General features: G+C 42.1%; 1 pseudogene; it reads left to right on the top strand.

Annotated features, from left to right (window-relative positions):
- The window catches only part of LOC114690523, a 119,257-nt pseudogene that overhangs the window by 52,260 nt on the left and 48,831 nt on the right, over positions 1-18,166 (top strand).

Here is an 18,166-nt window from a genome sequence, read left to right on the forward strand (position 1 = left end):
TGGGATACTCTTAAATAGCACGAGTTTGGCTGCCAGCATGAAAGTTAGCCTTGCCTCCTCTGGACCATACCTTCTGTGTGCTGGCCTGAGGAAAATTTCCAAGCTCCCATAATGGCTCATTTAAGTCTGAGCACTAATGACTTTTACAGCCCAAATTCCAAACACTTCCACAGTCTTCCCCAAAAACAACACCGTCAGTTTGTCACAGTCTGAGCTCCATTTCTGTCCTAGTTTGCTTTCTATTACTTTAATAGAGACTGTAACCAAAACCAACGTTGTGAGGAAGCTTTGCTTCCTCTTACCGCTTACAGTGTGCCATTGAGAGGAGGCAGGCAGGAGCCTGGAGACGGAAACTGAAACGGAAGCTCCAAAGCAGACTGCTTACTAGCTTGCTCCTGTGGCTTGCTCAGTCTGCTGCGTTTCACACCAGCACCACTTGCCACAGTGTGCTGGACCCACCTCCATCAATCGTTTAATTAAGAAAATGCCACCAGGACTAGCCCACAGACCAGTCTGATGGAGCTTTTCCTCAACTGAGGGTCTTTCTTCCCAGTGATTAGCCCACAGACCAGTCTGATGGAGCTTTCCTCAACTGAGGGTCTTTCTTCCCATGATTAGCCCACAGACCAGTCTGATGGAGGCTTTTCCTCAACTGAGGGTCTTTCTTCCCATGTGACTAGCCCACAGACCAGTCTGATGGAGGCTTTTCCTCAACTGAGGGTCTTTCTTCCCAGTGATTAGCCCACAGACCAGTCTGATGGAGGCTTTTCCTCAACTTGAGGGTCCTTCTTCCCAGTGACTAGTCCACAGACCAGTCTGATGGAGGCTTTTCTCAACTGAGGGTCTTTCTTCCCAGTGACTAGCCACAGACCAGTCTGATGGAGGCTTTTCCTCAACTGAGGTCCTTCTTCCCAGTGACTAGTCCATAGACCAGTCTGATGGAGGCTTTTCCTCAACTGAGGGTCTTTCTTCCCAGTGACTAGCCCACAGACCAGTCTGATGGAGGCTTTTCCTTCAGTTGAGTCCTCTTTCCCAATGACTAGCCCACAGACCAGTCTGATGGAGGCTTTTTCTCAGTGACTCTAGCTTATGTCAAGGAGACAGCGTGTAGGGTTACTTAGAGGAGCATAGATGAAAGAATTTTTTTACTGGAGCATGAACAGCTTTCCAGTGGCTGCCTATTTAAGAAAATGTCTCTAATTTCTGCAGCAGCCATTAACTGTTTCCAGCCCCTCAGGAAGAGCAGGCCTCCTGAGCTCTAATATCTAATCCCTCACATTTAGTAATTCATTTAACCTTCTTAACTTTTCATTTCCCTTCCTACCCCCACCTCCACCCCACCCCTCCTTTCCCTGCTTTCGAGAGACTGAGAGAGTTTCTTAGCAGATCTCTCCCCTGTCATTTTCTTGTCTCTTCCTCTTAGCTGTAGAAGAGAGACAGGGAGCCAAGGTTGCCTTGAGATTTGTATGGAGAACAACCCTCGGTACTCTCTCTCTCTTTTAATCGTAGCTTTTTATTTCATGTAGTAATTCTCTGTGTGTGCGTGTGTGCAGGCCCGCACATGCCGCAGTGTGTGCACGTAAGTCAGGACAACCTTCAGGAGTTGGTTCTCTCCCTCTACTCTATGGGTCCAGAGATTGGACTTGTTTTCAGAATTGGCAAACACATGACCCCTAAGCCAGTGGTCTTAAACCTTCCTAATGCTGCGACCCTTTAACCCAGCTCCTCTGCTGTGTTGACCTCCAATCGTAAAAACTATTTCATTGCTACTTCATAAACTGTAGTTTTGTTATTGTTGTGAATTGTAATGTAAATATCTGTGTTTCTGATGACCTTAGGCGACCCTGTGAAAGGGATGTTTGACCCCCTCCCAAGGGGGAGCTATCCGCAGGTTGAGAACCACAGCACTAAGCCATCTGGCAGTCCTGTATTTTTCTCAGTCTTCAGACTACCCTTTCCTTTCAAAATTCAGGTCTTTCTCTTTTCTTACCATATGAGTGAATTTTAATTTTTCTTTTTAAAAAGTTTTTTTTTTAGATGATTTTTCATGTACCTCAGGCTGGCCTTTAAACTCATTTTATAGTTGAGGATGACTTTGAACTCCAGATCCCCTGCCTCCACCTCCCAGAGCTAGGACTGCAGTATGCATCACCGTGCTGGAGTTCCAATCCAGAGCCTCTTGCATGCTTGCTGAACCCTCGACCAAATGAGTCACAGCTTCGACCCTGAGTTAACTTCATCCTGTAGAGAACATACACAGACTGGTTAGCACTTAGCGAGGAGTTCATACATCACCGCTATTGCGACGATTTACAAATTGAGTTCACAATGAATTGTTCATTCAGGGAGCCTTAGAAGCAAATACAACAAAAAGGTGGGAGAGCTGATAAAACCAAGATTTATTTGGTATGGTAGAATAGGCAGGCATCAGTAGTCTGGCACACGGATGGATGTTACCAGTCAAATCCATGAAAAAAAATCTCTTCCCACTACCATATTCTTTGACTGTTGAGGGTGGCAGCTGCTGTTTTTATTCATAACTCCCTTTATATTGTGGTTCAGTAGTATTTGGGAAAGATTGGCCTCATGTATGACGATTTGTGTCATTTCTGTGGCCCAGGAGTGCTTGAATGCCATTTCATGGGTTCTTTTTCTTTTTCCTCTGACAGGTTTTTTATTGTTGATCCTGTACATGAGACCACAGCTGAGTTGATTAGCATAGCTGAGATGTTCCTCAGCAATCACATACCATTAACGTAACACTGGTCATTTAGCTGAGGTTTGGTTTTATTTGGATTACGTGTCTGGTTTCACTGAATTGAAGTATAATTAATAGTCGGAGCCACTAATGCAGTTTTATCTTCTTCTTGGTAAGATGCCTGTGTCTTTTAGGACTAAGAATTTCATTCTCAAACACATAGAAGCTTACCACCATTGAATTATTAACAGCTAGCTGTGTGAAAATAGTTTTGTGGTCTTCACTTGCTGCCTACTGAAGGGAGTTTTCCTGATGCATGTCCACATAGAAAAGCCCGTTTCTAATCTCAACAGAGAGCTTTCTAGTGGCCTTTGTTTGACTTTCAAGGACTAAATGCTTTAGAATATTAAGTAGCTTTCTGTAGAGACAGACAGATACATCTATGTTAGCTGTGTTGCCAGGTCTACCAACTGGACACCAGGTAGCTGGTTTCCCCTGTTCTTTTCATAAACAATTATATATATATGTGTTAAGATACTTTCCCTTACGGTCTGTAATAATTCTGGAAGTTTACATGTTGATAAAATTTGAGTTATTTATTTATTTTTTCCAAGATAGGTTTCACTATGTAACTCTGACTGTCCTGGAACTCACTGTGTAACCAGGCTGGTGTTGAACTCACAGAGATCCACCTGCCTCTGCCTCCCAAGTACTGGGCTTAAAGGCATGCACCTCTATGTCCCCTAAATTTGAGTTCTTAAAAATGAAGAAACTAAAGACAAAAGAAACATTACAATGTGTTCACAGCCCAGCACTGAGTTGTGATAGCTTGTATGAATGACATCTTCCTGTTTGCCTTCTGGAACAAAAGCTTTGCATACCTTGACTCTGTAAGAATGGTTTGATCAAGTGCTTAGGAAACATGGAGCTCTGGGGGAGGACCCGGCTTTCCCAAGGCTTTGAAGAAATGGAGGACTATAGGACCAGCAAAGCAGAGATTGTTGTGTGCAATGAAATTTTAATTAAAATTTGAATGCCACCTGGAAATGGAGAACTAAATTGCTAAATTACAACCATAGCTTGTAGATGTAACCAACCGTTTTATTAAATAAGAAACACAGAAACAATGTAAAAGTGAAAGCCAAGAGGTCAGAGCTTAGAGCTAAAATCTCACCCTTCCTCCTCTGTGTCCCAGCTTCTCGAAAGAGAGCTATATCCTGTCTGTACGTCTTTTTTATAGTATTATTGTTCTGCCTTCTCATTGGTTGTAAACCCAAACACGTGACTGCCTCGTCACTGTCTGTATGTACAGCCCTCTAGTCTTAAAGGCATATGTCTCCAATGCTGGCTGTATCCCTGAACACACAGAGATCTATGGATTAAAGCGTGTGCCGCCGCGCCGCCGCCGCCGCCGCGCCGCGCCGCCGCCGCCCCGCCGCCGCCCGCCGCGACACCACCACCCTCTGTCTTAATAGCTCTGACCCGCCGGGCAACTTTATTTATTAACATACAATCAAAATCACATTTCAGTATACAATTAAAATACCACCACAATAGCTATTTTTTTGTTTAAAGGGGAATCTGAGAACATGTCAGTTGGTTCATGGTACACAGTGACCCTAAACATTTGTACAATTGTGCTGAGGATAGATTAGGGAAAGAAGCACTGGAGCCCTAGGCACATGAAGGGAGTGGCAGATAGGTTGACTTTTTGCTCTTGGTGTGGGGAATGTGGTTCTGCCCTGTGACACTGACTGATACAAGCTGTGGAAAGGATGCAGACTCCTGAGGGACTCCCTGGGCTATCTAGTAAGGGAGGTACCCAGGAGACAAAAAAAAGCTGAAGTTTTTGCCTTACCTAAAAAACAAAAAAAAACAAACAAACAAACAAACAAAAAAAACCAACTGATGCCCAACTAGAAACAGGAGATGGGAAGTGGACTTAGTTATAAGAGATAATAAGATCTGGTGACGTTGCCGGGGCGGTGGTGGCGCACGCCTTTAATCCAGCACTCGGAGCAGAGCCAGTGATCTCTGATTCAGCCAGCCTGGGCTACCAAGTGAGCTCCAGGAAAGGCGCAAAGCTACACAGAGAAACCCTGTCTCAAAAAAAAAAACCAAAAAAAAAAAAAAGATTCTGGTGACGTAATTAGGTGTCAACTTGCCTACGTAAGGATGTTTAGGCACTTTTTCTAATTACATGGTTTATGTTATAAGTTAAGTTTTAAAAGATAACGAGTTAATTTGAAAACAAATCTCTCTGTCTACACACACACATACATCACTAGATAACTGATACTTTTTTTTTTTTTTTTTTTTGAGATAGGGTCTCACTATGAAGACCAGGCTGACATAGAACTCAGTGAGATGTTCTGGATTATAGGTGTGTGCCACCACAACATTAGGCCCCACTACTAACAGTTCTTTTTTTTTTTTTTCGCCAAGACAGGGTTTCACTGTGTAGCTTTGCGCCTTTCCTGGAACTCGCTTTGTAGACCAGGCTGCCTTGAACTCACAAGATCCACCTGCTCTGCTCCCGAGTGCTGGGATTAAAGGCTATGCGCCACACTGCCTGGCTCTAACAGTCTTAGTTGATAAATATGTTCACAGTTTTACATTCCATATGTAATACGTCACTGTCCTTTGCTCATATCACCCATCACTCTCTGTTGCCTCTTCTCTTCTTCTGCTTGTGTTATTCTTGTGTATGTGTGTGTCTTTCTTGTTTGTGTTACTGTGATAAATACCATCCCAAAGTACTTGTGAAGAAAGGCTTTAGTTCAGTTTTACAGTCCATCATCAATGGGAAGCTAAGCAGGAATCCGTAGCAGTAACTAAAGCAGAGACCATGTAAGAATGCTTCTTGCTGGTGTGCTATTCTTATGGCTTGTTCAGCTGGCTTTTTTATATCAGCTAGCCCACTTGCCTATTGAGTTACCACTGACAGTGGATGGACCCTCCGTTATCAATCAGCAATCACAAAGCCATACAGATAGACCACAGTCCAACCAGCAGGCAGCTCCTCAATTGAGGTTCTCCCTTGCCAGTTGTGTCAAGCTGACAACTGTGATTAGCCTCTCTTACACATAATATGTTTTCTTATGTGTCTGGCTCCCAGCTCTGTGTGTGTTTGTGTGTGTGTGTGTGTGTGTGTGTGTGTGTGTGTGTGTGTGTGTGTGTACACGAGTGTGTGTAGACACATGCACCTGCGCATACATCTGTGTGCATATGCATGCATGTTTATTTCTGTGTTTGGCTTATTTTGCTTAACATTATCTTCAGCTCCACCCATTTTGTACAAATTTTACTTTTCTTTGTGACTGAATAAAATTCCATTGTATTATAGTAGACTGCCTTTTAGAAGCCCAGTTATCAAGCCTAGCATTGTGGCTCACGCCTTTAATCCCAGCATGTGGGAGGCAGAAGCAGTAGGTTTCTCTGAGTTCAAGGACAGCCTGGTCTATAAAGTGAGTTCCAGGACAGCCAGAACACAGTGAGACCCTGTCCCAAAAACAATAAGGAAAAACAAAAAAAGGAAGGATGCTCAGTTAGATGGTCTGCTGACACAGGCTTGAAAAGGCGCAGGCAGAGTTTGAGACTAGCCTGGCTTTATAGTATGGTCAATATAGGTTACACATACTCTGTCTCAAAGAAACCTTATAGATCAATAAGCAAAAAAATAAATCATGTTGATTAAATGGCTGAGGAGTTTAGCTCAGTAGTAGAGCACTTGGCTAACATGGGTGAGATTCTAGGTTTAATCTCCAGGGCCACACAAATCTATGTTGATTGATTGATATCATTAAGTAACTATCATATATATTATGGTTCATTGTTGATATTGCTCATGCTATGGATTTTGACAGAGGTAGAATATTAACTTCACATTATACATACCAACTAAAATCACTGCTCTGAAAATCCCCTATGCTCTATGTTTGCCCTTCCCTCCATTAACTTGAACCTTTGGACACAACTGACTTTTTGACTATCCTCATAGTTTTTTACCCTTTCGGAATGCCATATAATTGCAGGTATATAGTATGTAGCCTTTTAGACTGACTTGTTTCATTTAGCAATGTCTAAATAATTCAGGTTATTTAGTTGTGAGAGTTGATACAAAATTTCTATCCATCCATCCATCCATCCATCCATCCATCCATGTAATCCAGGCTGGCCTAGAACTCCTGATTCTCCTGCCTCAGCTTCCCATGGCATGTACTACTACCACCAGCCTCCTAATTTCTTTTAATCACCGAGTAATATTTCATTATGTGATTATACCACATTTTGTCTATGCTTTCACCTTTGAAGGGCATTATTTTAGTCTGCTTTCTGTTGGTGTGATAAATAATATTTCTTCCAGAAACAACTTGGACAGAAAAGTGTTTATTTCATCTTATAGTTTACAGTCCATCATGAAAAGGGAGTCAGGGCAGAAACTCCAGGCAGGTGCCTGGAGGCAAGCATTGAAAGAAAAGCCATGGAGGAATGCTGCTTACTGGCTTGCTCCTGGAGTCTTGCTCAGTTGCTTTCTTATACAACCAGATGACTTACCAAGGCGGGCACTGCCTGGAGTGGGTTAGGCTCCCCCATATCAATCATGAGTCAAGGAAATGCCCCATAGACATGCTCAAGGATTATCTGACTGAAGTAATTCCTCAACTGAGATTCATTCTTCCCAGGTATATCTAGGTTTCTGTTGAGTTGATAAAAACTTACCAACACAACTGGCACACTTTGTTAGCTTAACACACAATTACATCACTATTAAGTCATAACCTTTTTTTTTGTCCTCAAGATCTCATGTTAATATTAATATCACATAAAGCACAGTTCAACATTTAAAAATTCTTAAGTCTTTGGAAATTCCATTACTTAAAAGTTCAGTCTCAGAATCTAGAGAACTATCTCAGCAGTTAAGACCACATACAACTCATCCAAAGGATCCAAGTTTGATTGCCAGCATTCATGACAGGGAGCTGTAACCCCCCTGTAACTCCAGCTCTAACACCTCTAGCCTCTGCAGGCACCCGCACTGTTGTTCACATGCACACACACACACACACACACACACACACACACACACACACATAATTAAAAATACTTTTAAAAATTCATTCACTGTAGGATAGCTAGCATCTCTTAAAAAATCCAACTCTCTTCTCAACTGTGAGCTTCTGGGAAAAAAAAAAAAAAGGTACATTTTTCTTATTTCAAGAGGAAAGAACCAGGTCAAAACAAAACCCAAATCCAACAATGTAACTAGCTCAGTCAACCTAGGACTCAAGATTCTCTGAGCTCCAGAGGGCTTGGGTAGCCCCACCCTCTGGGTAGCCTCTTTAGGGACACCACCCACAATACACAACTTGTGTTACAGACTCAGGTGTACTTCACTTCATATTTGCTTTCCTCAGTAGTCCTCCCACAGACCTGTCATCTCCAATATGCTGGAGTCTCTACTGCAGCTGAGGGTGCACTGTTTTCAGTGGCCTCTCCTATCCTCTCTTCAGGGACCTGACCCTGCCACATGATTCCAAGCCTCAGCTTCTCTCCATTATCCCTTCAATCCTGAGGTTGTCATTGCAACTGAGACTGCATCTTCACCAGTGACCTTTTACCTTCCCACAGTGCCAAGCCTCAGCTTCTTCATGACCTCTGGGATCTTCACTGCAATTGAGGCTGCACCTTCACCCAGTGGCCTTTCCTAGCTTCTCCCAGCACCAGGCCTCAGCTGCTCTCTATGACTCGTTCATACCTTCAAAACCAGTGCCACGTGTGAGACTCTTACACATCATTCTGTTTGGCTGCCAGCTTGAGATGCAGCCTTGGTCGCCTCCATAGCATAGCCTCTATATGCTGACTCTCAGAAAGAAGAGTTTACCTCAATGCTGCTGATCTCTGTAATCACAGCTGATCTTTCAGCCTCAGATAATCAACATTAATTGTCCCAGGAGAGCCAAGGTTTCACTTCAATGGTGCTGGTCTCTTGTTAATCACAGCTGATTCTTTAGCTGATCAGAAATTACATATTCTTAATTCAAAATATTTACATGTATATCCCTGACAGAGTCTTTGCTTCTCTCTGAAACTTCAGTAGCCAGGCATTTCTTTCAACGGTTCTGTCTTCCAAGCTTTCACAGAATAGCCCATTAAACTTTGAACACTCAATGACTTTTCTAGTCCAGAGGTCCAAGGACTTCTGCAAGCCTTCCAAAATCCACATGACCAGGTCTATCACAGCAATGCCCAATGATCCTAGTACCAATTTCTGTTTTAGTTTGCTTTCTGCTGTGGTGATAGTCACCATGCCAAAAGCAACTCTGGGAGGAAAGGGCTTATTTCATTTTACAGCTCACAGTACAGCATGAAGAACAGTCAAGGAAGAAGTTCAGGCAGGCACTGGAGCAGAGAACATGGAGGAACAGCTGCTTACTGTCTTGTTCTCCATGGCCCAGGATCACCTGCCCAGGGGTTGCCACCCAGTAGGCCAGGTCCTTCCACATAAATCATTCATGAAGGAAAGACCCTAAAGACAACATACACAGGATAGTATGATGGAGGCACTTCCTCAGTTGGGATTCTCTCTTCCAGATACGGTTAGATTTGTGTCAAGTGATGAAAACTAACCAGAGTCTGCATATTGCTTTCTGCAAATTTGAGCAGTTATTACTGAAGCTTATAAATATCCATGTACAGATTTTTATGTGGACAAAGTTCTGTTGGCAAGGTTGCTGGACTGTGTGATGAGTATATGCTTAGTTTTGTAAGAAACAGCCAAAGCAACTTCCAAGGTGTCTATCTACACCATTTTGCCTTTTCCCTAGCAGTGAATTGAGAATCCCTGTTGCTTCTCATCAGCATTTAGTGTTTGGCCATTTCAGTGGATGTATAGTGATAGGCCACTGTTTAGCTGTATAAGGGCTTAGGATCTTAGTGTTTTATTTTGTGAGTATCTAATGGGAAAACTTCGTTTGTTGTTTATATGGACTTTTTTGAGACAGGACCTTGCTGTGTAGCCTAGGTTGAAACTTGATTGTAGCTTGGGTTACCCTCAAACACATTGCCCTTCTGACTCAGTAGTCCAAGTGCTGGATTACAAATGTGTGCTCCACGCCCAGCTTTTTTAAATTTCTAAATGTTGTTTGTTTAATACTAAGTTTCAAGAGTCATTTTTATATTTTGGATACTAGTCCTTTTTCAGATGTGTGTTTTTCAAGAATTTTCTGATAGTTTGTGGTTTTTTTCCTTCTCTTGATAGTTGTTTTTTTTCCCCCAAAGCAGGAATTTTGTTTTTGTTCTGTGTTTTTTTTTTTTTTTTTTTTTTTTTTTTTTTTTTACTAATGCATGCAGTACCCACAAGGCTAGAATTGGACATCAGATGCTCTGAAACTGGAGTTAGAGGCCCTTGCAAGCCATCTGGTTGTGGGTGCTGGGAACAGAACCCAGGTACTCTGCAAGAGCAGCCAGTGCCCTTAATAGTTGAGCTATTTCTCCAGTCCTCCAATTTAAAAGCAGAACAGAGTTTCTACCTATCATAGTAGCAATACTCTTCATGTCAGAAAGAAATCTATTCAAGACTCTGAAATAGCTTTACGTGTAGAAAAGCCTAACCTGTTTTGTGACCCTACTCTTGTTTTTTAAATGATGTGTGTACCTTTGCCACCCTTGTTTAGAGTGGGATGTGGGCTTCCTTCTCGTTAGGAATGGACAGCGGGGCCCCACTTACCTCTAGCTGATTGCTTTCTTTAAGATGCACTTTTTGTTCTCTGCAGGATTGGTTTTATCTTTGTGGTCAATGACTCGGAAGATGTTGATGGGATGCAAGACGCTGGAGTCGCTGTTCTGAGCGTATAATTATGTTGTCCAAGAAGTGGATGGTTATCACGCCTTCCAGACTCTCACACACGTATGTTTTTGTTCAAAATGGCAAATGCTTTTTTAAAAAGTTAACTTACTCTAAAACATTTTGTATTTCCGAAAAAAAAAAAGGTAAAGTAAATTCTTACATAAACTCTTGGATTTTATATTTCTGGGTTCCTTATACTTTAAGTCACTGATGTGAATGTAATAGAATGCTGTGTTTATTTTAATGTTTGGAATTTATTATGGGGGGACATGTGTGTGCTACGGTACATGTATGGAGGTCCAGAGGATGACCTTCTGAGTAGATTCTCTCCTTCTACCATAGGATCTGGGGATCAGACTTGGTTGTCAGGTTTGTTAAGCCGTAGTGCTGACGATTAGATGTGTGTGATTCCTTAGGAGTCAGGCTAGTGTGTTAGAGTACTCTGCACTTTGGTTATATGAAATTATCAGTTAATGCCTTTGGGCAATGTGATGTTCTCTACTCTCAGTCTTTTTTCTTTTGAGACTGTCTTATGGTTTCTTTTCATCTTCTCTTTTTCTTTTTCCTCGTCCCCCTCTTCCTTTCCTCCACTACCTCCTCCTCCACCTTCTCCTTTTTTTAGGCACTCTTATAGCCAGGGCTAACATTGAACACACTGTGTAGTTTAAGATGACCTTGGGTTTTTGATTCTCCTGCCTTTACCTGCCTGGTGCAGGGTGTTAGATGTACAGCACCACACCTGGTTGCTTTTTCCTTCTGAGATAGGGTCTTTCTTTATAGTCCAGGTTAGCCTAAAACTCTGGGTCTACTTCCCTCAGCTTCTCAGGTGCTGGCTCTCTCAGACATATTTTACCACAGCTGGCCTCTGATACTTCTTAAAGCATTTTTGTCCCCCTGCATTTGGGATATAATGGGTTTATGAACTGATAAGATCATTTCAAGAAATCTTTAATCCTAGCACTCAGGGGCATCTTTGAATTCAAAGCCAGCCTAATCTATACAGCAAGTTCCAAGCTAGCCAGACCTTCATGATGGTATTCTGTCCTAAAAAAAAAAAAAAGAAGAAAGAAAGAAAAGAAAGAAAGGAAGGAAGAAGGAAGAAAGAAAGATAGATAGATCTCCAGTTCTTCATCAGAGTGTCTTATGAGGAATATTGAAATGATAGTGTTGCTGAAAAGTTCCAGTTTGCTTTTTAAGACAAATAGTCTTATTTTTCTAATGTGTTAGAGATTTCATCACATTTGAAATTTGGATTTAAAAATAGGTAGTTGGTTACCTATTTTTCTTTCTTTAGATCTATAACAAGGTGAGGACTGGAGATAAAGTGAAAGTTGAACATGTGGTCAGTCTTGCAGAAGAAATACCCATACGTCGAAGTGAATAGCATTCTGGGCATTGATTCTGCTTATGATCAGAACCGGAAGGTAACACATTCTTACTTATTTCCTTGGTATTTTAACTTGACTGCAGCGTTGGACTGTCCTTCTTGTGTTGGATGGTGTCTATAATGGGGTGTTGATGAAAGTGCTCAGTACTTAGCATTTTAAAATGTAGACAGACCACTTTTAGTCCCCAACCTCCCTCCCCCACCCACCCCTCCTTTGGAGACAGGATCTTAACTGTGCAGCCCTTGGCTGGCCTTGAGCTCACAGAGATCAGCTGTCTCTACCCTGTGAGTGCTGGGATTAAAGGCATGTTTCTACCACACCTGGCCTCACTTGTCAATCTTTGAAAAGGGATTCTATTTCAAAAAATAGTGTTTTTTTTTTTTTAACTTGCATGTTAACTTTTAAATTGGAAAACAATTACTTTATTTATCATATAGTAGTTGTACTTGTATGAAGTATGTTCTGGATAAAACCTATTGGTGGTATCGAACCAGGAGGTAGTGTATGGCACAACAACAACTGTAATAACTAGAGCCAGGGCGATTGCTTACTGGTATAGATGCTTAGTGTGCAAGCCTGTGACCTGAGTTTTAGCCTCCAAACTCAACTCACATCAAGATGAAAGAAGAGAAGACTTCAGTTTTATTTTGGGGTGCCCCCCCCCCGTGGGGGGCGCGTGTGATGTAAAACCAAGTACTTTGTGCTTTGTGACCAGTTTGTACATATTTACATACCTACAACCAAAACATTTATTCTTATACTGTGAGAATATTAGAAAATACTTTGCTGTACTTTGGTTTTTAAAAAGTGCTATAGAAGTTAATAACAGTAAACAAGGTTTTGGAGGTTGGAAGCAAGTATAAGAACGGAAGAATCAGTTCCCTTTTACAGCCCATCCTACTGTGGAAAGATGTGGAATGAAGCCCTCTGCCTGCCGATGGTAGCTGACTTCTTGAGGCAGGCTGGAGTGGGTTCCCAGCCTGGGGCAGGAGCCGTGGGCACAGGGAGCTGACAGATCTGTCTGTCTCTGGCAGTTCTTGAGAGCAGTTTGCTTCTCACTGAGCAGCCTGGCTAGGAGCTGGACGCTGAGGTCTTCAGAGTTTTTCTCTGAAGAAAGCAGGAGCAGCTGTGCAGCTGGTTTCTGAAATCTTCCTTTTCTTCCTTCCTGCAGCAGTTAGGACTCCGCAGCCTCTGAATGTCCAAATGTAAAGACATGTCTGCTTGGCCGAATGTGAATGTGTACTGGGGAGTGGAGAATCTGCTCCCAACAACTGCAGAAAGTTTTGTTGTACAGTGATGAGCATGGTATACATGATGCAGTTTTAGAAGCCTGGAGGACTGTCTACACACATAGACAAACATTTACACAGTCCCTAATCTGTAAAGGTTTTGTTTCTTAAAGTTCAGTAATTTAATTTCACATTTTCCAAGTAAGATATTAATTATACCACTTTCTTAAAATTAACTTACAAAGTGGCGGGTTTCCATACTACTTAAAAAGAAAGAAATAGCTTTAGTCATTTCTTTTGCTATATTCTGTTATTTTTTAAAAGGTTTATTTATTTGTGTGTATATTTGTGAATATATGTGTGTGAATATTTGTGTGCTGGAGACCACTGAGGCCAATAGAGGGCGTCTGACTCAGGAACTGCAGTTACAGGTAGTGAACTACCATGTGGATGCTGAGGACAGAACTCAGGTGCTCTGCAAGAGCAGCACATGCTCATAAAGGACTGAGTCAGCTCTCCAGCCCTTCTTTGTTCTTTTTAATGATTCATTTTTGTTTGTTTTCGTTGTGTGCATGCTTGTGGAGGTCGGATGACAACTTTGTATTGCCTGTTGCATGAGTTCTGGAGATCAAATTCAGGTCACTGGGCTTACACAGCAAGTGTCTTTACGCACTCAGTCATCTCGCTAGCTCTGTTAACTTTTTTTAAAATTTAAACAGGCATGTAAGAAACTATATTTTGTTCTGTGTGTGTCATGAGGAGGAACATGTGCTTTCTTTTTGTCCTTTGTTTTCTAGGAAGCGAGAGGCTACTATGAGCAGACTGGTGTTGGTCCCCTGCCTGTTGTCTTGTTCAATGGCATGCCCTTTGAAAAGGAACAGCTAGATCCTGATGAGCTGGAAACCATTACAATGCACAAGATCTTGGAGACCACTACCTTCTTCCAGAGGGCGGTGTATTTGGTGAGTGGTATTTTCAGGCCAACTGTGAAAGCAAATGAATTATACTTTGTAGCTTCTTAGTAGGCTTTAAAATTCTGTATTATGCAGGGCATCATGACACATGACTTTAATCTTAGTTCTTAGGAGGAGGAGGTAGATCTCTGTGAGTCCCAGGCCAGCCAGGGCTACTGAGTGAGATCATGTCTTAAAAAACAAAATAAACAAAAAAATTTGTGCTATTTTCTACAGGCCACTAGATACTGCAGAGTTCACACACAACAAAGAATCTACTTAAGAAAGTCGTTATAAAACAGGCAACAGCTGTAACAACAACAGCACAAGAATGAACATCTCCCTTGTAGGTGATGGCTGTCCAGCTGTGTGTGTACCCAGGATCATGGACTTACACATTTCAAGAAGTGAAGTTGGGAGCTTGGGTGTAGATCAGTGGTAGGTTTAACTACGCTAGTGTGCATGAGGCCCTGAGTTCCACTCTCAGCACGGCAAGTAAATAGATGAACGAAATAAAAACCAATAAAAAGTTGAGTTTTACATCATGTAAATTACTGCTCCATAACTATTAAGTATATTTATATAGAAATAAAGCATCTTTCTAAAGTCGGAATTCCTTATAAACAGAACAAATATCTCTTGGAAATTCCTATACTTTTAATCCTAAAACCAACAAGAGTTTATATTTCAGTGTTTAGGGCATTTTCCTTTGAGTAAGACTTTCTGAGAATCTGCAAACCAATTACTAGTAGCTCTCAGCTCTTGCTCCATGGTGGGCCTTTTGCCTGCTGCCGTGCCAGCCATGATGATCATGGACTCTCACCTCCTGGAACTGGGAGCCCTAAATTAGTATTTTCTTTTATAAGTTGCCCTGGTCCTGGTGTTTTGTCATGGAAATGGAAAAGTAGCTAAGACACCTGACTTGTGAAAGAGATTTTTTACTTTATTTTATTTACAAAACATGAAATCTTACCACTTTCAGTGTTCAGTGATCTGGCATTTTTCAGTCACCTTTTTATACAACCCTTGCCACAATCCTGTAGAACTTTACTACCTGGCTTTTACATTTTTTATTTATTATTACCATTTCATATACGTGCGCGCGTGCGTGCGTGCGTGCGTGCGTGTGTTCACTTTTTATCCACTTACCTCTCAGGGCTGATTAGAGGGTTTCTGTCCCTTGGCTATCTTAAATAATCCTGCAGCAAATCATGCAGTGCTAGGGATTGACGCCAGAGCTTTGTGCATGCTAGGCAAGTACTGTACCATCGAATCTACACCCCAGCCCTCTACTCTCTGGATAATGTCCTTTGATGCACAAAAGTTTCTGTTCTGATGAATTGTAGTTTATTCTTTCCTTTTGATTTTGTCCTCTCATTGTTTTATCCAAGAAAGCACTGCTAAATCATTGCTCAGCTATTATGAAGATTTTTCTCTGGTGTTTTCTTCTAAGACCTTTCTTTATGCTTGCAAATGTTTAGGGTATACCATTGACCTATTTTGAGTTAATATAATTTTTTTACATTTATTATTGTTTAGGGGATGTACATGCCATACATAACACATGTGTGGAAGTCAAAGGACAGCTGTGGAGTTTAGATCTTTCTACCTTTACATGGGTTCTGGGAATCAAACTCTGGCTGCCATGTTGGCCAGCAAGCTCTTTACCCACTGAGCCATCTCACCAGCCCTGATAATTTGTTTTGAGACAAGTTCACTATATAGTGCTGGCTGGCCTAGAACTTGCTAGATAGCCCAGGCTGGCCGTGAACTCAGAGATCCATCTAACCCTGAGTGTTGGGATTAACAGTGTGTACCAGTATACCCAGTCTCTGAAGACTTTTGTATGACTGCATTGACATTTAGAACAATCTACTTTTTTAAAAATTTATTTCTGGCTGGGCAGTGGTGGCATGTACCTTTAATCCAGCACTTGGAAGCCTCAAAAAACAGGTAGATCCCTGAGTTTGAGAGCAGCCTGGTCTACAAAACGAGTTCCAAGACAGCCAGAACTGTTACACAGAGAAATCCTGTCTTACCCCCGCCCCCCCCAAAAAAAATAAATGAAAATTTATTTCTGGCCAGGTGGTGGCACACACCTTTATTCCCAGTACTGGGGAGGTCTCAAAAGGCAGGCAGATCCTGCATTAGAAAACGTCCTGGTCTATAGAGAAGTTCTAGGACAGCTCTGCCTACACAGAGAAACTCTGTTTTGAAAAGCCAAAAATAAATAAAAACTTATTTCTGGCCTTTTTAACAAATGATACTGGAAAAAAACTCTGTATCGACTTAACCACAGAGCAAAAATTTGGCCCTTACTTCATGCCTCACATAAAAATGAGTTGACAAAATGGCTCAGTGGGTCAGGAGCTTGCTGGGCCAGTCTAGCAACCTGAGTTTGATTCCCTAGAACCCATGTAAAGGGGAACAGAGAGAAGTGACTTCACGGAGGGGTTGTGTGCCTCCCGCCATGGGAAAGCTGACCTTGCTTTCTTGTTCCTGAGCCTCCTGTCTTTCAGTGGATGTTACTAGCGCCCCTGTGTGGTGATAGAGTTGGAGATACCCTGTGTATATGTCTACACTATTACTGGGCTCTTAGAGCTCTTACCATATAACACAGGCTGTTACAAAGCTACCAACTTTATTTCTAGTGAATTATTATTGTTGATATTCCTTTAACACTCCTGCCCCTTCCGTTTTTTTTTCATACAGGGTGAACTGCCACATGATCAAGATGTGGTAGAGTATCTCATGAATCAGCCAAATGTTGTTCCACGGATCAATTCTAGGATTTTGACTGCTAAGCGAGAATATCTGGACCTAACGGCAAGCAGTAAGGAGCATTTCAGTAATGACTCTTAGCATTTGGATTTGTGCCTTACATTCTTTTTGTGTTTTTTGGTTTTTTTGAGATAGGGTTTCTCTGTGTGGCTTTGGTACCTGTCTTGGATCTCGCTCTGTAGACCAGGCTGGCCTTGAACTCACAGGGATCTGCCTGCCTCTGCCTCCCAAGTACTGGGATTAAAGGCGTGTGCCACCACCACCTGGCTGTGCTTCATATTCTTATATTTATTAGATTATAATATTAAGATGATAACCCAAAATTGTGATATATGCTTCTGAACTCACAGGAATTTCCCTCTAAAAAGGTAAGTTCTGGGACTGGAGAGATTGCTCAGTGGTTAAAAATCTTGCTGCTTTTGCAGAGGACTGGGGTATGGGATCCAGCTCCCTCTTCTGGCCTCCAAAGGTATCAGACATAAACAGACGTACATGCAGCCAAAACACTCATACACAAAATAAAAATAAATAAATATTTTTTTAAAAAAGAGGGGGAGGTCTAGCTGGGTACGGTATGTGACATTACATCTGCAGCAGGAAGGCTGAAGTTGTGGAGGTGACTGTAGGAGCTAGGGCCTGAGTGGCACTCCTGGAGTTTAAGGTAGGGTGCAGGGCTTTGGCAGGAGCTGCAGTATTATGGGCTAGGGTGGCTGGGGCAGGACAGTGCAGCTTGAGAAGCTTACAGAGACCGTGATCTGGGCACTGGAGACTTTGCAGAGCCACAAGAATTCCTTTTTGACCTTCAGTTCAGTTCTGAGGCCTCCAAGGGTGTTTCTGTCTCTTTAGCTTGTCAGAAATTCCTAAACACGGTCCCTCAGTAAAGTCCCTATCTCTGTGAAATGTGAGCTAATAGCCCTGAACGAGCTTTGATGGAACACTCTCCAGCTCTGAAGCCACCCAGCTCAACTGCCTCACACTTATATCGGATAAATTACATGTACAGGAAATGAGTCCTATTCAATGACATGAGGAAGAAGGACCCAGGCAGGGAGGAATCCCATTATCAAAGCATAAAAATTATCAAACCCTGTGGACTCCATGTAGGAAATTGTGCAAATTTGGAAAGTTCTCAAGCCATCTCAGAGGAGTACGCAAGAGGAAAATGTCAACTCCCTTAAACCCCACAAATACAGTCCAAAAGTCACATACTTGGTGGCAGCAGTGTTTCTCAGTGCCATGTAAGGACAGGGTCATTCACTTACTGGAGC

Source organism: Peromyscus leucopus, unplaced genomic scaffold (assembly GCF_004664715.2).
Source record: "Peromyscus leucopus breed LL Stock unplaced genomic scaffold, UCI_PerLeu_2.1 scaffold_151, whole genome shotgun sequence".
In the NCBI taxonomy this organism is placed as follows: domain Eukaryota; kingdom Metazoa; phylum Chordata; class Mammalia; order Rodentia; family Cricetidae; genus Peromyscus; species Peromyscus leucopus.